The sequence below is a fragment of the Schistocerca piceifrons genome, chromosome 3 (assembly GCF_021461385.2).
Source record: "Schistocerca piceifrons isolate TAMUIC-IGC-003096 chromosome 3, iqSchPice1.1, whole genome shotgun sequence".
Classification (NCBI taxonomy): Eukaryota; Metazoa; Arthropoda; class Insecta; order Orthoptera; family Acrididae; genus Schistocerca; species Schistocerca piceifrons.
Genome location: NC_060140.1, coordinates 480,636,007 through 480,656,451, shown reverse-complemented (window position 1 = coordinate 480,656,451; position 20,445 = coordinate 480,636,007).

Genomic DNA, 20,445 nt, shown 5'->3' with positions numbered 1-20,445 from the left:
CCCTTCCCATCGCCCCTTCTGAATGTGTCGTCTACAGATGATCCTGATTCTAGAGCTCCACGGCATAATAAAATAAATGTCGCGTGAACTCTGTCCACAAGCGCTGAGCGGCCCATCGCTACTTAGCAACCACTGTGTCACTCTCCGCCAGTGGCGTCATTGCACGCAGTATGGACGGGCTTGTGGTCAGCACACCACCCTCCCGGCCGTTGTCGGTTTTCGTAACCTGGAGCCGCTACTACTCGGTCAGTTAGCTCCTCAACTGGCCTCTCAAAGCTGAGCGCAGCCCGTTCCAAGCCTCTGACCAAGGATAAAACGCTGGAAGTAGGCTACCGTGAATCAAATCCGGTCCTCCTCATGGCAATCAACAGTGCTGACCACTTAGCTATGGAGGCGGGCTCGCGGCATAATAGTCGAGATAATTTTAGTAATTTTTAAGAAGTCTATTGCTAACATTGCAACACATCACCAGTATTTAAGTACACTGCATATTCCTAAAGTAAATCATGATCGATGATGCACACACGTCACTAATCTAAGAAGAAATATCCTAATTAATAACTAAGTGAGGAACCAAGAAGAAAGAAACTGTAACGAAAACTACTAACTAAACGAAAGTCGGCACAAGAGATTGCCAAATTCTAAAGAAAAAGTTAAACATATAGGAAAGAAAGATAGAAGAAACTGCATGAAGTGAAAAACAGTGAAGTGTAAGACAGTTGATGGAAGTCTACAATTCAGTAGTAGGATAAGGATGAGAAGGATAAATTGGTAGGAGAACATGAACTGGGTGAAGGTAATGAAAGTGAAAGCCGCGAGGTAGAATTTTACACAGCACACAAATAAATTGTTGCTAATGTTTGGTTTAAAAGATCATGAATGAAGGGTGCATGCGTGGAAGAGACTTGTAGGCACCAGAAGATTAAAGGTAAATTATGTAATGGTAAGGCACACGTGAAAACTATATTTTAAATTAAAAGATATTTCCAGGGGCACATGTGGATGCTAACCGTTATTTATTGGGTATGACCTGCTGATTAAAGTTGAAGAATTTACAGATAGGTGGGAAATTAAGTAGACGTGATTTGAATAAACGGAAAGAACCAGAGGTTGCTGAAAGTTTCAGAGGAAGCATAAGGTAACGATTGACTGAAACAATGGAAAGAAATGCAGTAGAAAAGGAGTGGGTGGCTTTGAAGGATGAAACAGTGAAGGCAGCAGAGGATCAAATAGGCCAAAAGACGAGGCCTAGTAGAAACCGTTGGATAATAAATGGGATACTGAATTTGAAAGCACGATGTATAGAAATATATGAAAGGAAGTGGGTGAAAATGTTATAAGACTTCTGAAAATGGAACCGACAGAACATGCGAATTGGATAAGCAAGAACAGCTAGACGAGAAATAAAAGGCTGTCGGAGCTTCCATGCATAGGAGAAACGCCGCCTATAGCAAAAGTAAAGGGCGCTTTTGGGGGGGGAAGAAAACAGTTGTATGAATATCACGAGTTCAGATGGCAAGCCAGTACTAAGCAGAGAAGAAAAGGCTGAAAGCTGGAAGGCATATGTATAGATTGACTACAAAACCAATGGCATTGAAAACAATATGGTAGAAATGAAAGAGGAAGTAGATGAAGATTAGATATGATACTGCGAAAGGAACTTGATACAAATCTAAAATACCAAAGGCTGAACAAAGCCCCTGGAATAGACGATGTTTCCTGATCCCATATCAAAAAAAGGCACGTGCTGAGAAGTGTCAATATTACCGAACTATCAGTTTAATAGGTCATGGTTGTAAAATACTGACACGAATTATTTACAGAAGAACAGAAAAACGTAGAGGATGATCTCAGGAAAGATATGTTTACATTCCTGAGAAATTTAGGAACACAAGATAATATTGATTCTACGACCTATCTTGTAATACAGGTTCAAGAAAGGAAACCTATGTTCATAGAGTTCGTAGATTTAGAGGAATCTTTCGACAGTATTGGGTGATCTACACTCCTTGAAATTTTAAATGTAACAAGGGTAAAATAGAGGGGACGATAGGATATCTACAACTTGCATAGAAATCACTTGCAGTTACAAAAGTCAGATGTGAAACACGGACGATAAACAGATTACACAAGAAGTGAATAACTGAATATACGAACGAAAGATTGATATAAGAGTATGACAAAGAAAGACCATCATCTAAAATACATAGTGTTGAAAAGAGTACCAGACGAATTTAATATGTGTACTTGGAAGTTAAGGATCAGCACATTTAAGGAGGCAACTGTTCAGGCGATAAAGAGCATAGGCTAGGACTGCAGATCGCATCGGTAATTAATAATAACTAGAGCTTTTATGAGAGCAGCGACTTGGACGTCGGCCATAGCATTGCAGCAAAACATGAAGCTGGCGTATTTCCAGGCACCAACAGTTTCACGGGGGTATTTCTTGGTGAACACAGCTCTATACTAAGTGTTATGTTGTAGCGACAACATCGAATGGACAGGTCAGACAAGAGAAACACGCAACCAAATACTCTTTCCACCCTGTGCAAACACTTCTTTCTCGCCCTCAATGTTCTTGTCACTCGCTGGTTCACTCGATTTTATGAGAGATAGGAGAAAACAGTCTTCGATTTTTGTACAGTAATTCTTTCAAGCGTGTAGCTATTGCTTTGAGGAAGGAGTGTCTTTAGACAGTGCCGGACGCTCTGTTAAAAGTTTCTGGTAGGAACATCCAGTAAAAAATCATTATAGAAATAGTAATGACAATTTTCACATTAGATTTTCATAATAGTCAGGAACAAACGATAAACAATATATATTTATGCAGTATTTATGATAGAGTTCTGCCGTTGTTGAATACTTAAAGAGAATCATATTATAAACGCCAGAAGCTGGTAAGGTGAACCAGGATACCTTTACACCAATTTTAGTTATAAACGATCAGTCCTGGGTGTCTGAGTAAAACAATTATACGTAAGCAACAAATATTACACATTTCTTTAAGAAATTGGCTATACCGACAAGAGCACTTCGCTGCGAGGCGCTCGTGACAAGGGGAGACATGTAAACCGCGACCAGGATGTCTGGGACTTCCCTAAACGCCAGACATCTGCAGTTTAAATGAAGCGTTTGCTTCCCTCTGAATAGAGTCAGATGGACAGCAAAGAAAGATACTGCGAGACAAAAACGCTTGTGGACCCTTGCGCAAAGTACAGGCATTCCCATTGCAGAATAGTGGATTTCTTCATGGGCCGCTACTTTCTTAACAACTCAGGAATGCACAGGAACACATGGAGCAATGCAAGAGGGAACTGCAGGTCACGGTGTGATGTACCGCAACATGGAGAACCTAGGAAGGATATGAGTGTTCCCAGGACACATGAGAGTCACTCAAAGGTCTGAAATTTTCACCATGTACGAAGACTGGGAGGGATTGTTATTGTTGTTGTTGTCGTGGTCTTCAGTCCTGAGACTGGTTTGATGCAGCTCTCCATGCTACTCTATCCTATGCAAGCCTCTTCATCTTCCAGTACCTACTGCAGGGATTGTTATGGTGCAGTAATTTTTCGTTGAATGGAATTTCAAATTCAGTTCACCAATAAAAAGATTTGACGGGAAATTCAGCATCCTGGAGGACAGAGTGGGGGATGATTTAACAAAACTGCCAAGCAGTAGCAGTAGTTGTTCAGTTAATGTGGTCGGTCAGAGCAGTCAGTCATTGTAATTATGCGGAGATAGATCAGTTACTCAGTGACTCTGCCACGCAGGTAGAGAGCAATGAAGAAGCAGGAGATACACATTGAGTCTGCTATCTGGGATACATGCCGTCCAATTGTCAACTCAGTCACCAGGCAGCGAGTCTGATCCCTGCATTCATTGTGACGTCCATCATCACTTACTGAGTTATTGATTGCGATCCCGTGTCAAATGGCTTTCCTTACGGTCCGATGCTCGAATCCAGATGGACTTACCCGTGTGACCTCAGCCTTCAAGTAATACAATGTTTGTGAGATAGTCACCGCAGACCACAGGCCCGGAGTCAAAGTGCAATTACGCCACGTCGGATGCTAGAGCCATACCTGAGGGTTTAGAGCAGTCAGTGCAGAAGAATTCGTGAGATAAGACGCACAACGCGCTGTCTCCAAGCTACGGATCACGATGGATGAAAGTTGTTGGCTATCATCCCACACCAGCAGCCTGGAACGGTCCATCTTCCCTCCTCTACTTGCCCAATTATTGAGTCGTGTCTGAACCAAGTCAAATCTGTGCATGACTATATTTGTATTTTTGATCCTGACCCAATAATAAGCATACACGTTTCCATGCAGTAATCTTTCAGTCAATTGGTTTTCACTACAACATAATTTGATATTTCTGAAATGTGAATTTCTCACATTTTGGGCCCAACGCAGGATGACCTCTTTTTCAGTTAATCAAAGCAAATTGAATATAGTTTTGGCGTCCAACGCGGGGTCATTTTAGTACCAATCCCATTTTAACCTGTTAAATGTTGATGCCCTGTGGGGTGCAATTACTAGTTCTGTAATTCAAATAATTCATTTCACTAAATTACAGACGCCATCACTTTAGTAGCCTTATGTGTAAGCGATCGCAACGTCAGACTGATATTTCTGTATTGAATTTGTTACCATTTAAGTCAAACCTTCTTCAAAAAATTTTTTTGCGGTAGTAATATTAACACATAGATTTTGATTCGGTCATGGATACCATAAATTCTGGATGCATTATCTTTAGATATTATAAATTAAAGCCACTGTCGGATCTCTCTCTCTCTCTCTGTATATTATACCTGATCTCGGAAAACACTGCAAACTTTTGACGTTGTTTTCACGATAGATGGACTGATTCAGAGCGTAAGGTGTGTGTGTACCATAACATACTATAAATTTAAGTCTACGCCGTGTATCTCTCTCTGTATATGAAGGTTTATCTCAGGAAGTACTGCAGGAACCTAGATACGGTGTCCACTAATAGACACATTGATCCTTGAGGGACGTTTATGTAGATCACTGCATGTTATAAAGTGATCGCCTCCTGTAGATACTTAGTACTACACGTGTGAAGACGGGAAGGGACGCTAGTAGAAGATAAAATCGTTAAGACAGTTCTGTTTTTGGAAATCTGTCATAGAAGGCATGTTGCCTGTATGAGGTTAACGCTTAATAATACAAAGTGCATCAGTACAGCTTCACCAAAAAATTTCATTGACCCTCTAAAGACATTTGACAATCCCAAAAACATTTTATCTGTTTCAAACTTAACTATGTGAATTAGAAATATAGACAACTACTCTTAAGCTGCCAATGTTTTTAGCGCAATGGAAGGTGATACAATCCTGCTCGCAGATGAGGACGTTGAGTCGTCGACCCAGGTAGGTACGCTTCTGTTTTCATGTGACAGCTCAGCTGGTGCGTTGTTGCTGTACTCAGCATGAGTTGTTGCAGCGTTGGTCCCCTTCAAATACAGAAAATGAATTTCAGCTCGGCATTTCACTTATCAATATGATGTGCAATTTGGTTTTTCCGCTAACGGTAAATGGCATTTTCATTGTGAACCAGAAATGCAAACATGTGTCTGTAAGCAACAAAAATAGTTACGTAGCTTTATTCTTCCGTACTGTTAATCAAAACATTGTAAGTGGTGGGCTTGGGTTAAAAGTGGCACAAGAGACATGCCACAAGGGAAACATCTAAATGCACATTTGGAAAGCCAAAGTGCAGATCTCTCCTGAGTAAAAGAAGTACAATTGTGTTTCTACATAAATCAGCACTCCGTGATGATAAACTTTTAAGCTCTAAGCCATTGCCTGGAATGAGTGTAGAACACAAATTATGTAATTCAGGTGGAGGATAGAAGGGGAATTGCTGCTGTTTGATGAAGGTTCAGGTATGTGTATTTTTTGAAAGTACAGCAACAAGACAATGTCTCGTTTGGGTTTAAGAGTACTTGTAGTAAGTAATATTTAATACATGTTTAAATAGGACATATTTTGAAATATTGCTTGTACTTATTGCGGCAAAATTAGCCTGTTGACACAATGGTCCTTGTACCTGGCCATACATATATGGGCTGTAATAAACATTTTGGTGTTTCTGCAAAAACAAAGATGTATTTGTTCCCCACATACAATGGAAGCAATGAACTAAGTCTGTAGTGTAAATTAAAACAGAAAATTTTCTTTCAATTAAAGCCATCGATGTCATAGCAAAGGATAACCAAAGGATAATGTTGCAAAGACATAGAAAGAAACAAAATACAACAGAAAAACACCAGGTGGATCTGGAGCAGCAAAGAAAATCCTCAAACAGTGCTGCTGAAGTGTTCACTAAGCCGTGATCTTGAGTTTATAGAAGCGGAATTTCGAACGTCCAGTATTGGTGCCCCATCGGTACCTCTTCCGCAGACAATGGATCAAGATGAGTTTGAAATAAAATTTGAGAAAGAAATAAATCCCCAGGAGATGAATATCTACTTCCCTCCACTTTATCATGAGTTCCATAACAATATATCGCAATCCCAGGCAGCAATTAAGAGGAGTATAAAAAGAGGAAGTGGAGAAAGAAGAGGATGTGGTCAAAGAAGGGGATGAGGTAGCCTGAAAACATCACAAGACAATGGTACAGCATCCCGAGTGTTGCCCGACGAGGGATATTCTTCTAGAGATACAGAAGAAGAAATTGGTTATGATTATAGAGGAACACAGTGTGACGGTATTATAGAAAGAGACAATAACGAGCGTAAGCGTATGGCATTGGCGGCCGGGAGACCCCTCGCGGGGCGATTCGGCCGCCGCTCCACAAGTTCTTTAACGCCACTACGGTGAGTTGCGAGTGAATGAGGATGAAATGATGATGAAAGACACAAAACACCCAGTCATCTCGAGGCAGAGAAAATCCCTGATCCCGCCGGGAATCGAACCCGGGACCCCGTGCGCGGGAAGCGAGAACGCTACCACAAGACCACGAGCCGCAGACAAAGAGACTATGAATAATTTCTAGTACATGTTATTACCACACCAGTACATTTTAAATTTATTTGCTATTTAGCTATTATTTTTCAGCTTGTTGTGTTAATGTAGCTTTGATTACTCCATATCCTTTTTCTTATAATGAACATGTCTAGTATTATTTGTATCATGTGTGCTGTAACAAAAACTCTTCAAAATATAGCACAGTAAATAAAACGTTTTTGCACTTGTATCTGTTTTACTACAAAAAGTTTTAAGACGTAACGAGTATAAGCAACTATAACTTATTCTAAATAATAATGCTGGGGCACTAGTCCATAATGATACCTACAGTTGTAAGACTAACTGACCCTTAGGAAAAAATAAATTATGTTTCTATAGTATCTCACACAGTTTTTAGATAGCCATTTAATTGTGGCAATCAGTTACTCTGCTTCAGCAAGCACTGGTGCCACTTACACTCTCAGCCTCTGAATTTTCTCCCATATGGATTTATAGTCTCTCAGCGATATAACCGTGTCGTATCTTCCAGGTCTTCCAACAGCGTCAGCAGCTTTTGTCTGAGTTATCATCGATAACTGTCAGGGGCAACTGGCTGACATTATTGGTGTGAGTTTATCGCATTGGGAGCCTATGGTTCTGACCCGCGTGTGCAACTCCTGTAATATCGACATGGCCAGAATCCACGCTGTACTCGCCTGAAAATCGCTGCCTTTGTTGATGTTGTTATCAGACATTTTGACGTCTGTCAGTTCCTTAATTACTCTATATCAGAATCGGTTAGTCTTAGTGAAAAGGAAGGTGTCGTTCAGTACATCTTGTCCGTTTTCGATTGCACTTTCACCTGCGGAAAGCTGATACTGATGACGGAATCGTAGACATTTCTCACACGCAGTCGCCCATGTTTAGTCGTGTGCACGGTCTGCCCGACGTAATAAATACTGGCCGCACTCACATGGTGTTCTGTACACGCCCTCCTATACGCTTCCAAACTTCCCAAGTCAAACAGCTACCTTTGCAGCGATAAGAGAAACGTTTAAGGATGCCTTAGGTGGGCGTGAAAACGGTCTCGAACATTTACCGACGCTTTATTGCACGCTTGTTATCACTAAAAATGGTGGAATCATCACAACAAAATCAAGTCACGAGGTAACATGAAGACGCGCAATGAGAGTGTAGAAACGAAATGTTAGCAGCATTAGCAGGCGCTCATAACAGTATCGCTTCCTATTAGAACTACACGGTTTCTAAGATTATATAGGCAACCTGCACACAACAACGAACTCATTGTTGCCCAAATGAAGCTTCTATCATTCCCAGTTCGTGGTATTAACATACAAATCTGTGACACAGCTTTTTTTCCAGATTGTAAATGTTTGGCAAAACATTTGGGTTGAACGGAAAGTACAACTAATGATTTCATACTATCATGATCGATAAGTAAAGATGCAATAGTAGCTATAAACGACGTTTTAGTAGAAGGTGTGAATAAAAAGTGTCCGTCTGAGGATGCTGCTGCAGCGTCCGTGCAGTGTAGCGCGACTCCGATATGGATATACGCTGAGGTTCAAAATAATTCAAATGGCTCTGAGCACCCATTCCATTTAGGATATTGTCACGTAATTCAGTATTCTGAGATCCACAGTGTCAAGAGTTTGCCGAGAATTTCACGTTTCAGGCATTACCTCTCACCACGGACAACGCAGTGGCCCAAGGCTTTCACTTATCGTCCGAGAGCAGCGGCTTTTGCGTAGATGTTTCAGTGGTAACAAACAAGCAACACAGCCTCAAATAATCGCAGAAATGAATGTGAGATGTATGATAAACGTATCTGATAGGATAGTGCGGTGAAATTTGGCGTTAATGGTCTCTGGCAGCAGACGACCGACGCGACTGCATTTGCTAACAACACGACGTCATTTGCAGCGCCACTCCTGGGCTCGAGACGGTATCGTCTGGACTCTAGACGACTGGGAAACCGTGGCCTGGTTAGATGAGTCCCCGATTTCTGCTGTTAAGAGCGGATGGTAGGATTCGATTGTGGAACAGACCCACGGAAGCAATGGACCCAAGGTGTCAAGAAGGCACTGTGCAAGCCCGTGGTAGCTCAATTATGGTGAGGGCTGTGTTTGCATGGAATGGTTCGGTTCTCTGAATGTTCGGCTACTGGGAGACTATTTGCAGCCATTCATTGGATGTCATGTTCACAAATAACTATATAATTTTTGTGGATGACAATGCGCCATGTCACCGGACCACAATTTTTCGCGAATGGTCTGAAGAACATTCTGGACAATTCGTGCAAATCATTTGGGTACCCACGTCGCTCGACATAAATCGCATCGAACATTCTCGGGATATAATCGAGAGGTCAGCTCTTGCACAAAGTCCTGCATCAGCTACACTTTCGTAATTATGAATGGCTACAGAGGAAACATGGCTCATTATTTCTGCAACCAGTTGTTGAGTCCGTACTACGTGGAGTTGCTGCACTCTGCGGAACAAAAGGAGGTTAGACACAATATTAGAAGAGATTTCATGACTTTTGTTACCTCAGTGTATGAGCACTGATATGTAGGCACGGGATTAGTGTGGTATTTGTTGTGTTTCCGATGTGCATGTGATAAATGCGAAAACATGAACTGTAGTGACGTTATTACCAAATGCGTCCAAATAAGACCAACGGGATGATTATGATGTTTGGTTTGTGGGGCGCTGAACTGCCCGGTTATCAGCGCCCGTACAAATTCCCAACCTTTTCTCAATCCAATCTCGCCACTTTCATCAATGATGAAATAATGAGGACAGCACAAACACCCAGTCATCTCGAGGCAGGTTAAAACCCCCTGCCCACACCGGGAATCGAACCCGGGACCCCGTGCTCGGGAAGCGAAAACGCGACCGCGACACCACGAGCTGCGTACACCAACGCGGTGTTATACTTTCCTTTGATGGCGAATGACAAACACCGATAGACAACCATTGGAGAACAGAGTGGGGTAGTATGTCTGTCGACAACAACCGTTGTAGAATGGTGCGCCAAGGTTCGTGGTGGTCGCGATTAGACATAAGACGTCAGTCGACCTTGGAGGCCAACCTCAACCATTACGAACCAGTGGGAGACATAGTTCTGATCTCTCCCCATGTGACTATCACGCCTCCGGCCTCGTAAAAAAGCCTCCCTGTCGAACGAGGACGTGTAGCAGCCAGTTACGGACTTCTTCACGCAGCATGAGACGCTATTTTACCAAAAAGGTACATTCAAACTAGTGGTCGGTAGAATGATTGCCTCAATGCCCGCGGTGATTTTACCTGACTGGCATACCGATTCTGGATTGTGCGGTCTTCGAATGGAAACATTTTGCTCGCTCCTTATATTTCGTTACGGGTACGGGCAAGTAAATTTCTACAGTTGCTGTTGTGTTGTTGTTGCTGTTGTTGCTGTCGTCTGCAGTTAAAAAAAAATGGTTCAAATGGCTCTGAGCACTATGGGACTTAACATCTACGGTCATCAGTCCCCTAGAACTTAGAACTACTTAAACCTACCTAACCTAAGGACAGCACACAACACCCAGTCATCACGAGCAGAGAAAATCCCTGACCCCGCCGGGAATCGAACCCGGGAACCCGGGCGTGGGAAGCAAGAACGCTACCGCACGACCACGAGCTGCGGACATGCAATGAAAAGAATGGTTTGATGCACCACTTCACGTTAGTCTACTTTCTGTAAGGCTCTTCATCTCTGCACAATTGCAGCGACCTACATCCATTTAAATACACGTCCATCATTCTGTATTTTCATGTAGTTTCTCCAAATCTCTTCGAGTACAATTGTTGCCACTGTTTTATAATGATCTCGTGGGCGGCGAGACATTAAAAGGATTTTTTCCTCATTTTTTCTCATGAACAAGTGCACGAAAGAGCGTCTGAAAATTATGTTCACCCAGTGCATTCAGTGTAGAAAATGTTTTTATCTTCACTGGGGACGTCACTCGGAAGACATTTCTGTTCACCATTTAATTTTAGCGCTGATGTAATATTTTGTTAGAGCTTACGTTGTGTTTAAAGACAGAAACGAAGCCTCAAATAAAACAGTATCACGTCCTCCCTCCCAATACGGGTTGGGTTAAGCGGGACCACCTCGCAGGCTTCATAAATTATTCATTCCAGAAAACTTTGCCGCGGGATTGTGATGTACCTGACGCGTGAGGAACGTGATCTGAAAGAGCAAACATCCTGTGGCAAAGGCGGCCCTTCTGCTTACTGCAAACTCAGCGCCGTCGGCGAGGGCGGATCCACGATCCTCCATTCCTCCAGCGCTTTGCCACTCTCCAGCCCTTTGCATGAAACCTTTAGAAACTCGATGCTACTTCTCAGTGATACATCATGGAGATCGTGCTCACCGGTATATAAGCGCATGTGTATATCTGTCTGTCCGTTGCTTACGTGTGCAAGATGGGATGAAATTTTGTAAATTTGTGATAAGGTATTATGGGACTAAACTGCTGAGGTCATTGGTCCCTAAGCTTACACACTACTTAATCTAACTGAAACTAACGCTATGGAGAACAGACACACTCATGCCCGAGGGAGGACTCGAACCTCCGACGGGGGGAGCCGCGCGGACCGTGACGAGACATCCTAGACCGCGTGGCTACCCCACGGGGGCAAGATGGGATGAAGCTGTGACAGAGCAGCGCATATAGGATACAAAGAACCAGTGAGAAGGGACATACTGGCTACGAGTGGTCCCAAGTAAAGTATTTGGATTTCAAATAAGCCACTCCAGTACAGTCTTCAGTACTAAATATACAGGGTGTTTCAAAAGGATTCATCTGTGTTCACAGTTTTGTATCTCATCATAAAAAAAGCTACGAATGAATTTTAATCTACGAGAAGGACTACAAGGTTTTTATTTACAAATGAACCGTCCGATTGTACAAGGGTGTATCTTTTACATCAGTGACTCCCACCATGGGGTGTAATTACCAGCCCCACCACCACCTTCCACCCCCTGGGGTAAAATTAAATTTTCTAACGGGTAAAAATAAAACAACCCAATTATGTTCCCACATTAAACTAAATTATTGTTAAAAGATCTCTAGTACTGCAACCATTTTGTAAGACTGAAATAATAATTATATAATTTACCAAAAGTCATATTTTTTTTTCAAATACTAGTATTACACGTGATACATCAGTTCGTTTCGGTTGTTTGAGGGAGAAGACCAGACAGCGAGGTCATCGGTCTCATTGGATTATGGAAGGATGTCGGCCGTGCACTTTCAAAGGAACCATCCCGACATTTGCCTGGAGCGATTTAGGGAAATCACGGAAAACCTAAATCAGGATGACTGGACGTGGGATTGAACCGTCGTCCTCCCGAATGCGAGTCCAGTGTGCTAGCCACTGCGCCACCTCGCTCCGTCGTGATACATCGTGATAGAGATTACAGTTTGTGAAACGAACGTATGAACTTGTTTCTCACTTAGTCCACCCACAACAAACATAATTTGTACCTTATAGCATCAACGACACAGTAAAACTCAGACGAATATCCTGTTAGTCTAAAGAGTTTCGCGACTGTATTCATAAAAAATAGAGAAAAGTTAAGATGGCGCCTCTAATGCTTTCAGTGTTCTACTTAGTTTCCTCCTACTTGCGCACAACGCATAGAACGTTGTTCATACAATTACGTGAAACCGTGAGGAAAGTCATCGTTTTCGATATTATTCAACTCGCACGCCACATTGGTTTGAATGTCGGTTATATCGTCAAAGCTTTCACCCTTCATGTGAATTTCTGCGTTTTGTCATTTCGCGTCAGGTTCATACTGACAACAGCAAGTCTCGTCACACGTAATTTGTCCAGAAAATAAGAGTCCACCTTTTGCGTTTCAATCGACTCGCTGCAGGGATTCACGCTTCGTCGCTTTTGTTCGGGAATCGAGGAGCGCGGGACAAACTTCGTACACAATTTTCTCTTCTTCAGAACATTGTGAAGAATGTTTAGAACACTTTATGTAAAGACGTTGCTCTATTGCGATTTGTGACACAACAACATGGATACATTACGGCGGAACGTCCACTACTTAACGTTGCCTGCTTACAAGCAACTGGTCGAGTACACATATGTTTTTCGTATTGATAGTTCATGTTGCCAGCGTTGTGATAGTGCTGACATCTTTTGTATGCCAGGAATGAAATCAGTCTCGGATCTTTTTGGATGGACGGTGGATATCACACATGTGCTTATGTATTTCATGAGAGTGCCTTCTCCGAATTATAGATAGATGCCGCTATCAACCTAAAATACTACTTCTTTATTCACTTTGTCACAATAAATAAAAAAAACTGGCAGCACAAGAAATCAATAACTAGGTAATGTTAGCAGCCGTGGTCTAGGACCCACGAATGTGGTTAAATACTCGGCGACGCCTATCGGACGCGGCCTCTCACATGTGACTTAGCACCCTTTCGATAGCTTCGTATCACTTCCGTCTCCACTGCGCACCACTCCGCAGCCATCAATTTTCGGCGAATCCTCCAACTAACCAGCACGGCAGAGCGACAAAATCCCCTACGCCGACTAGATTCCTTAACAACGCCTCAAATACCTCAATCAGCATGCCTCGTCCAAGACGGTCCACATCGCTCAAGTGATCCCCACTGCCATCAGCTGTTGGACGCAGCCTCCAGATCGCGTTCAGATACATTCAAATGTGTGGTACAATATTTAAGGTTCGTTACGATACGCTCATCTCCCTCCCCACCCTCCTCCCTACCACTCCCCCGCTGAAGGGAGCCTTGGCCTTGCCAACTTTATGGCTCCGAGCGGCGACTTTGTACATGGCCACCATGCCCAAGTAGAGGAACCGCAGCGTGCTGGACATTTTTAAGCCCACGTCCAAATCCCGCCGGTACCGGTAGACCACATCATGCTCCGTTCGGCGCACATTTCCGAATTCATCGTCGCCTTCAGTTACGCCCACACTCACTTACCGAACACGACCCTTCCTCGAACCAAAGATTTCTATACGCCACTGCTACAGTGTTTATCCTGCAACGACATCAAACTCAAATATCCATTGACGGAGTGTCCCACAGTTTCCTTTCCCTCCAAAGTTTGAGTAACGTGGTGCCAAGTTGAAAGTGTGAAAATCATCACAAATCAACATCTTCACGCAATCGGATTGCTTTGTATAATTTACCACCTCATGGACGATGATGACCACCACCTGACTTGTGCTGCCTTCGGTGACATTTGGAAACTGAGACGGCAGCTCGCCTGCCACCCTCGACTGATGCGTGAACTATTAACCATCCTGAGGACATTCGTTTCCTCGTCACCAAAAATCACACTACTGTATCCGTGAAGGGATGGACGATCTATTACCTGTATGCTGATGACGATAAATCACGCCTTGATTTCTGACAGTACTTACAAATCGCCCACAATGAAATCGAACGCCGACCGCACTACTGCACCTTCTTCGCCAGTTACCTCCGACAAATCTTTACGTCACCCCCGCTCAACTGGAAGGTGTCACGCGCGGTCGGCACTCCTGCCCTTCTTGCTGACGTCTGAGACTCTTGCCCTACATTTGTACATTTTTACCCCACGAGGTAGGCGCTTGGGCTCGTGCACGTTTCTTTCACGTGTATACCAGACCAAGACGGGTATTGCCCCAATTCTAACGTCATCCCCCTAACAGCTTTTGTCATCCTTTCGTGAGCTTCTGCCTCGTGGTGGTGCCGTGGATACAGTGGCCGAGCCTCGCATATTGACCCCTAGCCACCGCCCAACGCCCGGTCCGCCGCAAGCAGGAGGATGCCAGCAAGTCTTACCACGTCCCCGCCCCTTGCTTCCCTTACGTCTTCGGCACCACACATTCCGACAGCCCCCGGTAACTGAGTGGCAGCCGGCACTGTAGCTCAGCATGTTCGGTCAGAGAGCTGGTTGGCCACTGCAATAAAAAAGCTGAGTGGAAGGATCAACAAACGAACTTGAACGGATGACATGTGCCGTCCGCAACGACCAAACAAAACGATCGACAACGAACAAACTGCAAAACAAAGTGGTCAGCGCGACATAATGTCAATTCTAAGGGTCCGGGTTCGTTTCCCGGCTGGGTCAGAGATTTTCTCCACTCAGGGACTGGGTGTTGTGTTGTCCTAATCACAATCGTTTCATCCCCATCGACGCGCAAGTCGCCGAAGCGGCGTCAAATCGAAAGACTTGCACCTCCCCCGACGGGAGGCCCTACTCACACGACATTTATTTACCACACTTTCTAGCCTACTTTCAATTTCCTTTTGTTTAAGGATGCACATATGTGTATTGCCACTCCTCCCCTCCCCCCCCCCCCAAAAAAAAGGCAGAATGATCCGTGGACATATAGTCGCTAGTGGGATCACGTGTATAAAAAAAAAAAAAAAAGTAATCCAAAAATTTCGAGAGGTGCGGTTCAGAGACGGGAAGGGAGAGGCATCACGGTTATGTCTTGGGTATAGAGCCCTGCCTACCCTGTCACCATCGGCTTGAAGCTGACCGCTCTACTCTCATTTTAAAAAAAAGGGGATAGCGCCTTTGACTAGTAATCAAAACGTTCTCGGTTCCTGGTCCAAACCCAGCCACTGATTATATCTTCAGCAATGGTGGCCAAAGATTTCGGGTAAGTAAGTTACCCTCATTATGCCAACGGCCTTGCCAAAGATAGTGGAGGAGCACTTAGAGGTTTGGTACACTCTCTTGCCGTTGGGCTGGGAAACTGCCTATAAAAGGCGGAAGAAATAGCAGCGATCAACGGCATCAGGATGCAGATGACAGTGGGAACATCGTGGAAGACCTTCCAGTATCGTGTCGGGCCTTCTTTATGCCTGGTGCAGTGCAGCAGCAACTCGACGGGGCATTGACTCAATGAGTCGTTGGATGTACCCTGCAGAAATATTAAGCCATACTGCCTCTATAGCCGTCCGTGTTAGTGAAACTTTTGCCGGTGCAGGATTTTGTTCCGTAAATGTTCGATGGAATTTATGTCGAGCGATCTGGGTGGCCAAAACAATCGCCAATTGTGACCCAGTCACATGGCACATTCTCATTTACAAAATTTCCATCGCTGTTTGGGAACAAGTGGTCTCCAAGTAACGGAACATAACCATTTTCAGTCAACGATCGGTCCAGGGGACAATAGGACGCGCACTAGTCCACGTAAATACAGCCCACACCATTATGGACCCTCCGCTGGCTTGCACAGTGCCTTGTTAACACCTTGAGCCCTTAGCTTCGTGGGGTCTGCGTCACACTCGAATCCCACCATCAGCCCTTACCAACTAAAATCGAGACTCATCTCACCAGGCAATGGTTTTCCAGTCGTCTAGGGTCCAACCGATATGGTCACAAGCCCAGGAGAGGCGTCGCAGGCGATATCGTGCTGTTGGCAAAGGCATTCGCGTCGATCGTTTGCTGCCGTAGCCCATTAATGTCCAATTTCGGGGCCCTGTCCGAACGGATACGTTCCTCGTACGTCCTACATTGATTATTGGGTTTTTTTGAGGCCGCTTGTCTATCACCACTGACACATCTACGCAAAAGCCGTTGCTCTTGGTCGTCAAGCGAAGGCCGTCGGCCACTGCATTGTCTGTGGTAAGAGGGAATGCCTGAAATTTGGTATTCTCGGCACATTGTTGACACTGTGGAGCTCGGAACATTCAATTTTCTGTTTCCGAAATAGAATTTCACACGCGTCTAGCTCTAACTATCATTCCACGTTCAAAGTCTATTTATTCCCGACGTGCGCCCATAATCTCTTCGGAGACATTTTCACATGAATAATGTGAGTACAAGTAACAGCTCCGCTAATTTACTGCCGTCCTACACGTTGTGCACGCGATACTACCGCCATTTGTTTGCGCATATCACTATCCCACAACTTTTGTCACCTCAGTGTATTGTGTATCCACAGGACATGTGGTCAGTAACAGAAGACGTGTCATGATGATCTCTCCATTGGCAAAAGTTTACGAACCAGTCTCTCATCGGACCTCTAGGAGAGGACTGCCAAGGAGGAGGTGACCGTCAAAAAGAGACTGAATGAACAACGACAGAATAACGCTCTACGAGTCGGAGCATGGAATGTTAGAAATTTGAACTTGGTAGGGAAGAAAAGGTTTCGTGAGAATATGCGCTTGGCAGTAGGAACGAGAGAGGAAAGACTAACTGGGTCCCACAATAAATGTCAGATAGTAGCAAATACTCTCTTCAGTAACCACACAAGAGGGAGGAGGTATACTTGGAAAACGCCGGAAAATACGGGAAGATTTCAATTACGTCTTTTTCAGAGACAGATTGGGAAATCAAATATTGGATTGTTAGGCGTACCCAGGAGAAAATACAGACTCAGATCACAGTTTAGTTATGATGAAGAGTAGGGAAGAATTAGTGCATAACGAGGTGGGATAGAGAGATAATAAGGAATGAAGAGATAGGCTTCAAGCTCTCTAAGGCCATAGATACTAAGATAAAGAATAGCTCAGTAGGGAGTTCAATTACAGAGGATTCGACGTCTCTAAAAAGCCAGTTAGGGAAGCTGGAAAGAAAAACGTAAGTACAAAGGGAGGTAACTGCGAAGAAACCATGGGTAACAGAAGGAATACATTTAATCGACGAGAGAAGGAGGTACAAAAAGCTACAGGAAAATTCAGGAATACAGAAATACAAGTCGCTAACGAATGAGATAAACAGGAAGTGCAGGGAAGTTGAGGGAAAACACCTGAAGGAAAAATATAAAGAAATCGAAAACGAAATGATTATCGGACATACTGATGCCGCAAACAGAAAAGTCAATTAACATTACGGGTGCGATGGGAATTTATCTGTTAAATGCCGGGCAGAGAGCGGATAGCTGAAAAGATTACATTTAAAGCCTCTTTGAGGGGAATGATTTGTCTGATAACGTGACAGATGAAGAAACAGGAATCGATAGGGAAGAGATAGGGCATCCAGTATTTAAAGCAGAATTTAATAGAGTTTTCAAAGACCTGAAATCAAATAAGACAGAAGGGATCGATAACATTTTAGCAAGATTTCTGAAATCATTCGGGGTATTGGTAACAAAACGACTATTCACGTTTGGGAGTGGAATGTATGAGACTGCCTATGTACCGTTAGACTTCCGGGAAAACGCCTTCCGCACAGTTCCGAAGATTGCAAGACCCGAGAAATGCGTAGAGAATTATCGCACAGATTGCTAATAGCAATTCCAGCCATTCAGCAGGATTTGTGCTCCCTCACGTTACGCTTCTGCAAGCATCGCATTGCCTTCTCAGCAGACATGGAGAGGAAGCAGCGAATGAAGATCGCGCTTACCAAGGAATATTGTGGACGACTGATAGACCGCCGCTACTGCGGGAATACCAGAGAAAGACACACACTCACCGAACGGCTTGTGTGCGGTTCCTTCCAGTAAGGTGTCCGTTACAATTAGCTCGTGAAGAGGTTGAGCGGAGCGAGGCAGCAAACATTGTTGCTAATCATTTCTGTGTAGACGACTCTACCACGGCCTGCGATATGGTGGAGGCTGCAATCAAGGTAAAGCAAGATCTCATGTAGCTATTGAAAAAGGGTGGGTTCTCATTACGGAAATGGTGCAGAAACAGTGCGGAACTATTCCAAAATCTCCTATCCTCTCAGACTTTCGAGAAACACAGCCATAACGGCTTGATAACGACGAGTATATTAAAACTTTGGGTTTACTCTGGCATCCGGGCGCTGATCACTTTCAAATTGTCAACAATGTCAGCGCAGCACGTAATGTCTACAGCTTCACAAAACACAGTGTACCGTCTCTCACGTCATCCATTTTTGATCCGTTGATATTAATTAGTCCCATTCTGATCATATTCAAGATATTTTTCCAACGTCTATGGCAGCATAAGTTAACAAGCTTCCACAGTTTCACTGCTTGTGACAGACACTACACAGCAAAATTTGTATCACAGACGACATTCGTGTTGATCGTAAAGTCATTGCAGGAGGGACACATTTCAGAATACAACTGCATGGATTCCGAAAAGCTTAGGAGACGTCCCATGGCTCTTGTATTTATGTGCGATCAACTAATCAGCTTGGAATCACATGTCTGAAACTATTGAGCTCCGAAACACGGGTGGCTCCGCTGAAAAAGCTGTCGTTATCTCGCTTGGAATTCTGTGGAGCTCTCTTGGTTTCACAACAGCAGCATCATGTTCTTCGTACTATAGGTGCAGATATTGAACGAACGTGCCTGTGGACTGACTCATCCAGTGTGCTGTCTTGTCTCGCAGTTCCACACATGCCGTGGAAGACGTTCGTGGAGAAGCGTGTTTCTGAGATAAAGGACACCACAGCAGCTGCCGTACGGAGCCATGTATCTGCAACGGAAAACGCAGCTGATCTGACGTTACGAGGAGTGTCTCCTGCAGATCTGCAAGAAAACAGCCTGTGATGGGAAGGACCAGCCTGGCTTAAAGAACGCGTCACTTCATGGTCTGTATTAGATACTACTAGCGATTATGCGTCTCAGGAGTTGCCATAAGAAAGTGCTTAAGTCCTCTGTCACATCAGCAGAGAAATTCAAGATGATCTCATCTGTCGATTCACGAAGTTATCACAATTACAGCGGATAATGTCATACCGTATAGGATTTGTTAATAGTTACAAAACTGGAAGGTTAACAAGAGTACCTGCTGACTGGCTCACAATTAATTGCAGGATGCCTTGCTGTAGTACGTCAGAATAGCACAAGAAGCCACATTTGCAACAGAAATCTACCAGTTGGAGACTAAAAGCCTAGTGGACAAGAATAGCAAGCTCAGATCATTGCATCTTACCCTCCATCGCACGAGATTACCACGGGTAGGCGCAGACCACAAAACACTAATCTGTCATCAACTCATACTGCCACCTCACCATCATCTCACAAGACTAATAATTGAAAGCAAACATCCTCATGTTTCCAACACTGGGTGTCAACTGTTGCTTACAGTATTGGCTACCTAATGGGCGAAATCCAATCTGACGTGTTGTGAATCAGTGCTTGACTTAGATTAAAGGCAAAGCCTACATATCAGCTCATTGGAGACTTGCCACTCCCACGTGTAAAAGCTGTGAAGCCTTTTTTCAACTGCAGGGTTGGCTACACAGGACTATTCCACTTGAAAACTGGCTCACAGGGACCCACATTGAGAGAAATGTACTATGTCGCCCTGTCTGTGTCCCTTGTGACACGAACAGGGCATTTGTAAGTAATTGGCAACGTGGCTATTGAAGCATTCCAGGCGGCCCTTAGAAGATTTGTCTCACAACGGGATAGGTGCCAAAACGTGTACAGCGTCAATGAGACAAACTTTTACGAAACTAGTCGGGAACTCCTTGCGTTACAAGCTGCTGTGAGCAGTCGTTATCCGCAGACACAG